At 34.8% G+C, this 14479-nt stretch overlaps 1 protein-coding gene across 3 annotated transcripts in view; it reads left to right on the top strand.

Moving 5' to 3' along the window:
• The window catches only part of LOC140154830 (activin receptor type-1-like), an 84471-nt gene that overhangs the window by 14659 nt on the left and 55333 nt on the right, over positions 1-14479 (top strand). The window contains exon 1 of one of the 3 annotated variants that reach the window (XM_072177420.1): positions 6634-6727. The exons of the other annotated variants lie outside the window; for them this stretch is intronic. The gene's annotated coding sequence lies outside the window, so the exon portion shown is untranslated. Of the gene's footprint in view, positions 1-6633; positions 6728-14479 lie in introns of those variants that run through there. 3 annotated transcript variants of the gene reach the window in all.

Here is a 14479-nt window from a genome sequence, read left to right on the forward strand (position 1 = left end):
CAGTAGCACACAAACAAGTGACTTCATTTTTTAATCACAACATAATTTTCTCTGTGGTGCTGCCGACTTTTATCGTAATGAGCCAAACAGGTTCCGCACTCAACAAGGGAAATTGAATCTTCGCAAGCCTCATTGATTAGACCAAATTTCCTTATCATAGCTTCAAACAAGAACAGAATTGAGTTGTCTCTCTGATTAGATCTACTATTGGGACTGCATTTGTTCTGGGTAACTGTGCACTAAATAATTACCATATTAACTAAGTAAGCGCTCGTGGCACTAAAATTATCACTATATCTATGATTCAGGCTTGGTTTTGTCTTGCAGGTGCTCCATGGAAAAGAGGGATAACCGGATTTGTTGAAGTGCTGTACAGCAGCTGTGTAGAACATCATTTATTTTCAGTAGGGTCTAACATGGTCTACATTGTATGCAGAGGTCTAGATACATGTCATACATACTATGCATAGCATGTTTTAGGACTGAAAGTCAAAGGCACATCTATGTGTCATGCCCAGTAATATGTCTGATTGTCTGTGTTATTATAGATCTATTGTACAATTTAAGCACTAGAGGAAAACCTGATTCCGGTATCTGCACAGTCGTAAACGTGTCTTTTGGGTGCAATTGCTTGTTTTATATAGACCTAAATTACTTGTTTTTTCAAGGTTGGAAACCGCAGAAATACTGCTACTAAGAAAAGAAAAAGTTATTTACCAAGTTGTTTTTTTAAGCTGGATAAAGTTTTAATTACTGTTACTTCTATTGAACAGCCAGGGACACATTGAATTAGAATGCATTACTAGCGGACACTGTTCAATAGAAAAAAAAGTAATTAAAACATTCAACTTTAACCAGCTTAAAAATTTAACAAACTTGGTAAATAATTCTTGCCGAATTTGCAGCCTGTAGATAGTTACAATGTATGCCAGATCATGAGATGCTTTTGAAAAACCGCATTAAAAACTTTCAATAATTTCAGTTTAATATAATAGATCACAAGCTACTCATCAATGCATCATATTGGTGTGCTTGTTTGTGTGTTTGTTTGTGTGTTTTCTCTGGTTGCCAATCATGATGATCATCATCAACTATCTCACACATGAACCCAACCCTAATGCCAGGTCTGTCAGATGGTGGCATGAAGTTACTGCAGTACGTAGCTAACTGCAAGAAAGTTGATCTGAGTAATGTCAATATCGGAAGCTGGATTTGACATAGCGCTACAGGCACCTATCTTATGTATTTCTCTTTCTATCTCTTCATGTTACCTGGTTTCTTTTTTCTGGATATTTCGTGATAAAGTTACCCACACAGCGCTTACAAATGAGCAACTCTGTCGTATATATGGAAGGTGTCAAAATATTTTTGTAAGCCCAAGGCATGTGAACATTATTGGTAATTCGATTACGTGGGCTATAAATGTCAGTGTTTCGATTGCACTTGTAGTAATTTGCATGATTTGTATAATTTGCAGACACCTGATCATTAAAAATGGAAACTTGAACATTTTCGGGTATCATCAAGTTTTGTGCTTGTTTTTGATGATAAGTTGTTTGAAAAAAGTGCAACAATATGCACAGGCATTTTGTATTTTGTCCAAGTTTGTGCATATAGGCAAAGATGTGTTTTGTCAAAAAGTTAAAGATGAAATAAATAATGAAGATAAAAAGTAATTTGAAGAATCCTCAAACAACATACGGGGACTAACAAGAGTGGGAGTGCTTGGCAGCCCTCGAATTAAGGATCTGAAGGGGCACAGCAACTTTTTTAGGGCAAGTTGAAAATTGCCTTGGATTTTCACTGAAAAGGCAAGGCAGCACGGCAGTTTGTAATATTTCAAGAGGGCATCATGGCAACTGTTGATAATTTAAGAAGGGCACCAAGGCAATTTCTCAAAAGTGAAGAAAACACACTTAGCTAGATGATTTTATAATGAAGGGGCAGGGCTGGGGCACCGACTGCAACTTCATTAGAGGGCACAGCAAGTGACTGCCTTGGGTAAAGGACATATTTTGAGGGCATTACGGCAGTGGGGATGGGCACCCATGGCAAAATTCGAGGGCTGGGCTTGGCACTTTATCTTCAGAAAGGGCATTTTCTGACTTGGACTTGTGTCTGTTTAATAGAGTTTGAAAGAATCCAGGTGTGCAGTTAGGGTTGCCATTAATTATTATTGCCCCAAATTAATATTTTTTCAACTTCTCCACATCCAAATAAACTTCTATTTCATAACCTGTGTACACGTTTCACAATTTGCTGCATCATGTTCATTGGGTACTAGGCAAAGGCATGTAGTGAAGGGACCCGGCCAGGCAATATTCTGATATTCATAGCAGCTGGGGTAACTGTATTTCTCTAGTATATTTGACATTAGCATTTCCTCAAACATGTAATATTATTAGTAGAGATTAGGGGTGTGGTTCAGGAGGATTTCTGAGATTTATTTGAAATTTAAGATGACTTTGAATTTGTTTTCATAAAGAAGGGATATTGGTAATTGTGCATTGGTAAATGTTTTTGGCCTGGAGTTTTATCGGCTGATTTGTCCGAGAAAAAGAGGACACAAGTTATCTAACTATCAGATATTGTCTTTTTAACTATCAGATATTGTCTTTTTATACAAACTCCATGTGAACAATTTAAAAAAGTAAACAAACAAACCGAAAAGGATAAAGCAGACAAAACTCCAAATTTAAGGATACTATTCATCATAGTCACATCTACCGATTTAACCACCGACCAATTACAGGACCATCCTGCTGGTAATAAGAATGACTACCGTGTTGGTAATCTGGACTCAATATTGTTAAACTTGTATCTAAAGGACACATGTCTGTCTTGGTTAGGATGACAAACCCTAATGAAACCAATAATTGGCGTGTAAGCCCCTATTCTACGCTGGGCAGGATATGCGATTGGTGGCGTCATTTAGCCTCTATCGACCCATCTCTTTGGTAGATGACATCATCAGTATGCAAATCAAAGCAGTGAAAACAAAAGGGCAGGCATTATCTGACAGATTCGCCACAGGGATCTAGGCGATATTTGAATATGCAATCTCTCAAGTATTAAGCAAAGAATGATTCGTATTGCAATATTGCTAGTTTTCGATACTGTCTCCATGCAGTCTGTTGATATGAGTTTATTGAAATTATTTAATTGTGTGTTTGCATAAAGTGTTTGGTGGGACAAGGAATTGAGTGGGGCATACTTTAAGCGCAGTAATGTTTTGCATTGATTTGAAGAGACAAATTTAAGTCGCTAAACATTAAGCCCACCTGTATGATCGCACGTTTAAGCTAAAATAACACTATTTAATTATCACTTCAGTGATACTATCCCAACATTTTCATATTCAACCGTTATATTATTCATTGCAATAATTATGAGCCAAGTGACACTTTGAGTTGTGTGTATATTTTATAGATTTGCCAATGCCATTGCACACACTGTACAGGACCAGGTGTGGGAGCACAATGAACAGCTTAGTGCGCCTTTGTTGGGCACTGTTTGCCTAACCCACCCTGGAGGTTTTCACAAAGTTTTCTGGAACAGAAAAACGCAGCGAGTATGGTAGGGTTTATAAGTTGCCAGTCCCACATTTTACAGCAGCAGTGCCTTGTGTTTGTTGTTTGTGGATTAGATTTCATGATTTCATTGTTCGCGTGCGTATTTTCCATAACAAAAATGTCATATATATTTTTTATCCCAAATTTATGCATGCATTTATGCGTGCGGAACAACTATGCATTGACTAATTATATTTGACAAGAGCACATTACCGATATTATGACATGTAATAGTGATTTGACTGAAATTGATGTAGTACTACTACATGTAATACTACTAGTAGTACGGATTGCCAGTTAGAGCCAAGTAAAGGATTAGGCTTTTAGCTATGTTTCATTTGTCAAAACAAAATGATGGTTTTTTTAATTCAAAAAATGAGTGCTGTATTTTCTGGACTCAAGAGTAGGTAATTAATGCACTGTGGGCAAATAAAAGGAAATGTAGAATTGGAATTTCAAAAACAAGTAAAACCAGTCCAAAAATGGGAAAGCACAAAAAATGGATCTCGCGAAAATGTCCGCTTTTATACTAGTATTTGAAAACTGCCAAACTTTCCAACCACAGATGGAAGTCTTCTTGATTTCAAAGTTTCAGGAAGTGGAATCGTGTTTCAGGAAAATGATGCAACAACTGTTATTTCAATAAATTGTTTTAAGGATGAGAGTGACGACAACTGGTTTTTACATTTCGCATGTTATTTGATGCTGCACTTGAATATAATGCTATGCAGAGATGACAATCATGAAGCAATTAATCAATTTGAAGTCAATTGAAAACTTATAACTGTTAGAAAAAACACAGGTACTTATCAGTTATTACTTTTACAGTTTTTTTTTTCTTTCCACTTGTTGAGTATCTTGCAGCACTTGTTAAATCATCAAAGAATGTACTAGTGTAATCTTGCCTGCTGGTGAGGAAGTGACTCAAACCCTGGACCACTTAGGATACTTCACCATTTACCAAGATCATCTAGATGAAAACTTGAGATGGGCAATTTGGGTGGTTTAGATTTTAAGGAGTGGCTGGTGGCTTGAAATAATTGGTTTTGATTATAAAACACTTTATACAAGTATTGTACTTTGCAATCTGACATTTCAAATTTTGCACATGCTGTAATGCTTTCAGAAAGCATTTATCATTAATCTTCAAGCAATTCTTCTGGTCAAAATGGTCAAGTTTGCTTAGTTTGTGACCCTACCAAACACTCTAAAACTATTTCAAAGTTGGTATTCAAACAGAAAATCAACAGATACACATTTGTGTTGAAAAGTCACAGCAATACAATATTCCGCTGAATATCTCTGTGTCTAGAACATCGAACATCGACTTCAGAGTTCTTTTTACATGATATTTGGAATTCTCTGCATTTTACTTCACATGTTAACTTGTCGGTGGGTAAAAGAGATGCTGCAGCCAGCTAAATTACCATATTCATTCCATTAACCGCCCAGGGTGCTTAGCAAAATCATTTTGGTTGGGCGCTTAGGCCAACAAGATGTGAAAAAGGTCCAAAATATTCATCGATCATCATCAGTGTGTCATGTTTTTCAGACCATGATTCAGATTTGCATGGTCAATCAGTTTACTTGTTGTAAAGTCACTGGGTGGGCGCTTTAGGGGCATGGGCGGTTAATGGAACGATTACAAATATGGCACATGAGAGGAACAACTTCACACCCAATATGAAAAAGAAAACAAGTATTTCAGGGTACAAATAATACAAAGGAATTACAAAAACAACCATACAGACATTAATTATTTTACATATCTTTAGTTACTTAGCTTTTAGTGTTTTCCCAACAGAATTTCCTATCCATACAAAACACTCTATTATTTTTACAACAAAGAGGTTCATTTCCCAAAAGGCATCTTAAACATGCTTAATGTTAGGATTATTTAATGCCACATATTCTGCCATTCACTGTTCATGCATAAGAAAATATTATTTTGGTACAGTATTAGTAATGGGTGATTGTAGAGGAGTGAAAATCCCATATTGAAAACAATCTGGACTGCTAGTATTGAAAAATAAAAACATTTCTATTCTATATATCTTGGCCAGAAACTAAATCTTTTTTGGAAATCAATCAAATAATGTTGAAATATTAATTTGATCCAACCCACCTTATCTTTATTGTTCAATACAACACTTCATACAGTAGAAAAGGATTTTGAGGTTTTTCCACATTTGTAAAAAATATTCGGAAAAAAATAAATAAAAAGGCATTTTGTATTAGTTTTTCAGAGTCTGAGAGCTTTGAGAGAAACCTTTTTTTATTTTAATTTGGCCTTATGTAGACCAAAGATGTATTTGAAGGAAAAAAATACTATTTAATCATCGGTGTTGGATGATTGGCAGTGATAAAACCAAAACATTCAAAATAGCTTACAAATGTGCAAATAATTATATGACACTTCATGTACCAACGGACCATACCAATAGTGTGTCCAGGCAGGCAGAATCCCATAAAGAGTACATCTGTATCTGCGCAAGGTTTATATCATAACCAAAGTATTACTTATTATGTAGCACTATGGACCACAATGGCCTCATCCCAATGGCACAGTTTAATAACCTCAATTAAACAATCATAGTGCAAATTTGACCTCAACATGCAGAGTATGAGTTTTTGTACCCAAATTTTCAAAGGTTATTCAATGAATGTACAAATGTATTGGGGTTATAGAACTGCACTCTGATAGATGAGCATGTTGTGGATCCTAGTGTAGCATGGGAGACAGAGGGGCACCAGTAACGGCAATTAGTAGTACAGTTATCATTTGTATTTCAAGCCTGGTGGAGCCATGGCATCAGTATCACTGCATTTGTTACATGTGGTTAACAATAGGACATTGCCACTGATTGGTTTATGTGGTAGCATTCATATTTATTGCATTGTTTTGTTGCTTTTTTGACAATATAATGGTATTGGGAGACCCATTAAATGGTGTTGATGACATGACCTTTATTGGGAGATGAGACAATCAATAAGGTCTCTACCTTTGTTATCTTGTCACTGGTGTTACTTGTAATGAGTAGTGTGGCTATGATGGGGACAGTTAGATCTCGTTCACTATCTATGGTTGGATCTGCCATGCAATTTCATTCTGTCATGGATATGGATACGTTATCATGTTAAATTTAGACATTCAGGTGACTAATTTGTATTTTTATATGCCTTTTTGCATGTGTCTAAGTTGTAGCAGAAATTATTTGAATTCTCTTACTCATTTTAAGGGAGTTTGTAACATTTACTGTTAAATGAAATTAATACTGGTCATTTTCCATGAAAAACTAGAGCGGTTCTCGGCTTTCGCGGTTCTCGGCATTCGCGGTTCTCGGTAGTGTGGGTTGGTCCGTATGTGACGTTTCTGTTCAGAACCTTGTGTGACCCTTCCCCCCCCCCAGAAAAAAATCATCCGCCACCACTGGTTATAACAAGGGCCTTGTAAATGCAACTGGTGAGACAGAGCCTCGAATGACTTTTGTGTTTTCAGTCTGATTTCAGTTCCCTAACAGGTACAAAGTTTACGCATTATCATTAGGCCTACCAAGTATTGTATGTCCTATAATCTCTTATGTATGACATGGATCTTTACCATGATTGTGCAAGCCAAAAATATCATTTCAATACCCCAAACATGCGTTAAAAAAAGACCATGTTTTACACATGCAACCTCAAGTTTAGACATATAATTTAATTTTCCCTAAACCCTCAAGCACGGGAAAAATCATGCCGCCACCATTGGTTATGACAAGGGCCTTTTAGGGTACACACCAGTAAATAACCCCCACTGACTTTCTGTACAGACAGGGGCCGGGAAAACAACTCAGTTCTTCAAAACTTCCCTTTCTGCAAGCAGAAGGTCAGATGACGACATCCATTGTAAAAATTAATATATGGATTTCAGGATTTTTTTTCCAGAAATATTGTAAAAAGTTCAACCTATAACCCATACAGCTAACGCCACCTCACAAACAGCTTGGTGTTTCTGAAATGTAACACATTTTGAAAGTCGTCATAAAAAGTCGGATCCTGCTAAATTTACACAGACAATCTAATTTACAGGCCTAAATGATGATTAAATATGAATCAGGGCCTAATAGTTGCCTTTTAAGTCTTTTCTAATGTATTACATTAAGTCATATTGCACATTTCCTCGTTTCAAATACTGTTTTTTTTCCTTCCAGGGTGTAGCTAGACTTCTCCGTACTCCACTTGCCAATTGTGCTTCTGGCTATTGCATTTAAGCTTAAAACTCCGATTATTATTTGTGCACAATTGATAGATTTTCACATCTAATCTTTTCAGTCACCGTCGCCCTCTGTTTGTTAGCTTCCCAAGTGGACTACTGACTTTGGATTGCGGATAACTTTTTAACACGGGATTCTATGGAGAGTTAGGCCAATTTCTGGCCTAACTAAAATTGGTCATGATGTAATGCATCTTTAAATGAATCTGGCTTGTGATTGGTCCCCAGATATCGTTATTGATTGAACAAATTCATCAGGATCGGTAGAGTAAACTAGTAAACCAGAGTTCGTAGTATCTGATCCAAGAAAATGCACTTACTGTATGCGTTTCAACAACCACTGTTGTCTTTGTCAACACTTGATGAGGAGTGACTGCAATCTACTGACAACCAACGCTAGAGGATATGTAAAATCAGGCGGTTTTTGGCGATTTTAGCCATTAAGCCCCCCCACCGCATAAATCTGAAAGCCCCTCTGAGCCCCCCCCCTCCTGGAGACGCTATTGCAAAATCAATGGAGAGAAGCTATCCTATCTTGTTTATTAAAAAAAAGAAAAGGGCTACGTCAGGAAAATATGAAACAAAAAAAGGCCTCAAATTGAGCAAAGAAAGACATTAATTTTCACGTGCATTTCAACCAAGGCGCTTCATTAGTGGTATTAGCCCTTAATGTCATATTATCATGACCGTTTTATTTTGTTTTATGTTAAGGGCTGGGGTATGAACGTTTGGACAGTATTTATTGTGGGACATAGCACATCAGACATATCGAATTGCATTCTGAATACTAAGAATGTCCTGATATCAAATAATTTTGATTTTTTGAAATTCGCAATGTAATACACATTTTATGACAAATCATTAAAAATTGATATTTTGATATATAACAGTCCTCGAAGTAAATTTTATAAATTTAATGATACATTCTTTAAGTATATGTAGCTGGGAGGAAAGGCCGACGATCAATTGAAAATTTTGACCTTTAGTATCATTTGAAGATATGGATTCCCCCAAAATAGGTCTTTGTGGGAAATAAAATCCATATCTTCAATATGAAAGGTCAAAATGTTCAATTGATCGTCGGCTTTTCCTCCCAGCTACATACACTTTAAGAATATGTCATTAGATTTATAAAATTTACTTCGAGGACTGTTATATATCAAAAATGTGAAAAATATCAAATTTTAATAATTTGTCATAAAATTTGCATTATATCGTGAATTTCAAAAAAAAAAAAAATTATTTGATATGAGAAAGACATTCTTCATTATTCAGAATGCAATTCGATATGTCTGATGTGCTCATTTCCACAAAAATACTGTAAACGCAATCAAAACGCTCATTCAGATCCCTTAAGTATATGTCATATTACATGTTTCACATTTGTACGATTTTAAATAATTCTTTATCATGTTTATAGGACATGCTCTGTTATATTTTTATATCCTCTTTTCATTCTTGAAAAGATAGATCATGCTTTTTATTTCACCCATTGGGTATTTCTTTATTACCCCAAGACAGAGAATTTCCAAACTTGGGACTAAAATCTGCAATATTTGTCTGCCCTCAGAGAGGATCATTTATTCAATACACATATACCAATATTTCTACATAAATGCAATAGTTTGAAGTACTGATCATTTACATCACATAATTTGATAAACATCTGTAACATAATATAACATAGGCCTTTATGATAGAATCGAGTAATAATACCCGTGAGACATTACTTCCGGTAACCTACCACTGAAAGCTAATTAACAATATATAATATAATATTAGGGCTTGAATAAATCGGAGAGCAAACATTATCCATAGCCACTACTTCCCGTAAACGCATTACCACTGAAAGCTAATTAACAATATATAATAATATTAGGGCTTGAATAAATCGGAGAGCAAACATTATCCATAGCCACTACTTCCCGGTAAACATACCACTGAAAGCTAATGAACAGTATATAATATAATATTAGGGCTTGAATAAATCGGAGAGCAAACATTATCCATAGCCACTACTTCCCGGTAAACATACCACTGAAAGCTAATTAACTGTATATATTATGACCTGGTAAATCATACCGATAGCCACTACATTCCGGTAAAACTACCACTGAATGCTAATTTAACATAACATAATATTTATCAAGTTAACCTAATATTAATTATTAGGCCATATGATCAGAATTGGTATCATTAACATGATTAAGAAATAGTATAAAGATCAATAAACCGCCCTTAACGAAGTACATTTTTCACATCAGGGCTGGGCGGGAGGGAAATTTCATCATGATCCACTCTGATCAATTGCAGACAAACAAGTGATTCAAATGAGCTAGGCAGCCAACATCACAGTGCACAAACAAAGCAGAGAACTCCCATTAGATATAACAATACCATAACAAAGGGCTCAACCATTCTCTGCTGGGGTAAATTGGTTCTATTTAGACAAGCTAAATAAAACCTTATTACCCCAAGACAGAGAATTTCCAAACTTGGACTAAAATCTGCAATATTTGTCTGCCCTCAGAGAGGATCATTTATTCAATACACATATACCAATATTTCTACATAAATGCAATAGTTTGAAGTACTGATCATTTACATCACATAATTTGATAAACATCTGTAACATAATATAACATAGGCCTTTATGATAGAATCGAGTAATAATACCGTGAGACATTACTTCCGGTAACCTACCACTGAAAGCTAATTAACAATATATAATATAATATTAGGGCTTGAATAAATCGGAGAGCAAACATTATCCATAGCCACTACTTCCGGTAAACATACCACTGAAAGCTAATGAACAGTATATAATATAATATTAGGGCTTGAATAAATCGGAGAGCAAACATTATCCATAGCCACTACTTCCCGGTAAACATACCACTGAAAGCTAATTAACTGTATATATTATGACCTGGTAAATCATACCGATAGCCACTACATTCCGGTAACTACCACTGAATGCTAATTTAACATAACATAATATTTATCAAGTTAACCTAATATTAATTATTAGGCCATATGATCAGAATTGGTATCATTAACATGATTAAGAAATAGTATAAAGATCAATAAACACGCCAAACAAGTTTCTTTGCAAAAGAAACTTGCTATCCCCCATTTTTTTTTTAGAGGGGAGGTATAAAGCATGTTAATTTTGCCAGTTTCTGGTTTTAGTTTAAAACATGTACCAGTGATTTTTTTTTTTTTTAACAAGCACTAGTAGTACATATTCCAACCCAATTGGGCCAATGATCAGCCTATTGATTTCTCATAAATTTATTCATGTACCATTTAACTTCTGTAGATAATAAAGTTAGCTAACTTCTATAACATTGAAACCTACTGTGGTTTTGAGATTATTCAGCACGATCAGATAGTTAATATCCCTGTAAATGCCAAGCTGTCCTACACGTACATCTAGTTGTTACTAAAATTAGACGAAGTACAATAATATGTATAAACCTTGGATTAACAACACTTAACTCGTGCAGTACATTTTGGTATCATTACTTAAAAGACAATCATTATTTAAAAGACAATCATAGCATATTATGTCGGTATTTAGAAACTAAAGAGTGTTAATAATAAAACTAGACCACATTAATTTCAATATGCTTGTTGAAATATTCATTACATCTTCACAAATTTTAAGAAACACATTTTTGCATCTAATAAATCACCATGTACATTTAAGGTAAGCCATTCAGAATTAAAATCTTAACCAGACAATATCACAAATTTGGTATGCTTCATGAAATAAAGCATACTGCAAATTATTTTAAAGACTAACAAAGCATAATAATATTTAATGCTGACCCAATGTTAACAATGAAGTGAATGGCCCATGATTTTTGATATGGTTGTTGAAATATTCATAATATATCTTCACAGAATTCTTGAAACATTTTGTTGCATCCAAGAAATAGCCATAACATAAAATATGCGCATTTATAAATAATTTTAAAAAAGCTTATACCAATTAACTAAATTGTTATCTTGTTGATGGTAAATTAGCGTGCATTTCAACAAATGTACAAATTTGGTATGCTTGGTATACTTTGGTATTTTTTACTATAATTGTTAAAATATGATATTAAGAATTATTTTCTTTCTTTGGTATAATTTGGTATATCAAAGACAATCCAAAGTTCAATCCATATTTCAAGATTTGAAACTAATGCTAACCATGTAAACAATGAGAAACTCTGAAAAATGAAATATGCCAACTCTCTATTTATCGCATCGTAGTTCGAAGACAAACTGTTCCTTATAACAGAAGTTGTAACCAACTAACCATTAGCCTATTTTTCGCACTCAATGTATTGCACAATTTAAATATTTGAATTGTTCATTAGATGCATCACACTTTGGTATGCCTAATAGGCCTAGCACAATTCACTATACTGGTATGCGTGAAATAAAGCATACTACAGTTATTTGTATAAGCCAGAAATTATAAAAAGTATTTAAAAACTATACAATAATGTTCACCATGAATATCATGTCTCATTATTTTTGCTTGTTGAATTATTCCCTCTACTTCACGAAATTCTAGAACACAATAATAGAGAGCAGCATGAATACACAATTATAATAAATCTTACCAATTAACTACGTTAGATGGATGCATCTCAACAAGTGCAGCACCTTTTGGCATGCTTATACTAAATAAGCCTGCTACCATCATTTAAAGACAAACGAACATATTTCAAGATAAAGAAACTAATGCTAACAATGGAAACAAAGACAAAATATTTTTTATTGACCAATTGAAATAGGCCTATTCTCTATTTTTGCACGCAGTTCTGAAGAGGCACTTTTGTTTATAACAGAAGTTGTACCGTTGTATAAAAATAGGCAGTATATTTTGAACAACAATACAATTGTTACTATTGTACAATTTTTTAATCTATACTTAGATATTTGAATTCATGAAATCTTACGATATTGGTATTTCCATACATAAGACGCATTTAATTGAACCTTTCAAGCTTAATGGTAAGTAACAAATACCTTAATTGTTGAGTTATCACTATTTGAGTGAATAACTGCTATTCTTCATTCGATTCAATTAGTATTCTGATTTGATCAAATAGTTTAAAATACTGTTCTCAATGTAAGAAATCCAGAAATACATAGTAATTGTCCTCAGAAGAAAACATTTGAAGATTATATGTTCACATTCTTCATGCGCAGATCATTTCTTCATCAGTTACCAATACCATATCCCTACCTACGTCTATGTAGGCGAGATGAGCACGTCAACAGACACAGACCCTTAGTATAACATTATCCATTTGTTCGTAGTTGAAGATTTATCAGCTGTGATATGCGACTAATTTAAGTTGATATGCATGCACCTTTAGTACGCTTTTCTTCATGGCTAATTATCATTGTCCATCTGTTCGCAGTTGACAATTAGCTGTGATTTGCGTCGAATTTAAGTTGATAACCAAAATACCTTCAGCTCGCTTTTCTTCATTGGCTTACTACATGTACCAATCCTACCTACTTAAGTTATTGTGTAGGCAAGATGAGCATAACATTGTCAAGTTTTAAGATCGGTGCCGCCACTTTGGCATCTTTTTCAGGAATATCTGAAGAGGCAATTAAAGCAATTTGAATTGCGCCATTATCATGATTATCTTTATCATTACTGTTAGTGTTATTAACACTATTTACAAATGTGTTTCTACTTGGTTGTTCACCCGTATTTACTGGATTTGATACCTGTCCTTCCTTTGTCCGTTGAAAGTCCATCCCTATTTAATTGTTGGTGACGGTCCACCGCTGTGATGATGGTTGTTGTTGAAAACCTGATGCATTTAGTTGCCTTGGTGTTTGGTTTGAGCATTTTCAGGTTGAATTGGCTGTATTTCTTGTTGCCAACCCTGTTGTGAAACGGTAAAGCCGGGTCAGGGTGTTGTTGTTGTGGCTGTTGGGAGGGAACCGTGGAATCATTTACTCGCCGCCGCAAATTTTAATGCTGCTGGTTTTCAAGATTCGGCTATGAGCAAATTGCCCATGAACGCCTGGTCCGCTCCCAAATTCATGCCTCTTCTAGATATTGTTTGTGGATGTCCAATTTCACCTCGATTTCAACGATTTCCATCTCTGGATATCTGTCGCAAATTAAAGTTGGACCGTGTCAAATTATCCAATTGTAATACCGAAACTGATGAGTTGTAGATTCATAAATTCATAACTCTATATCCTGTATCTCGAGCCTTATTTATTACTTCTATAATGTATTCCTCGGTAACGGATTGCTGTCAGCATTTAATATAATTGTGTCTATTTGTTTGTCTGAACACTGTGATATGCGATAAACTTCAATTGATACAAGCATTGATCCCGTCATTTTGTAATACACTGCTCTGAAGATCATATTTATTCATTTCCCATCATTCTGTATACCTGAAATAAACCAGAAACAAAAAACAGAAAAAGGGAACGAGATTGTGCATATTTCACCTTGTTGTGTTCGCTGTGCAGATTTCAATCCATAATTTAACTTACAGCTATACAATCGTGTAGATACTACTTGTGCAGTGCTATTCCTGTTAACCATAATGGTAATTAATCTTTATTTACTATTTCTTCCATTTATTCTCCTGTATTCTGTTTCTCGGCC

The sequence above is a fragment of the Amphiura filiformis genome, chromosome 6 (genome assembly GCF_039555335.1).
Source record: "Amphiura filiformis chromosome 6, Afil_fr2py, whole genome shotgun sequence".
In the NCBI taxonomy this organism is placed as follows: Eukaryota; Metazoa; Echinodermata; class Ophiuroidea; order Amphilepidida; family Amphiuridae; genus Amphiura; species Amphiura filiformis.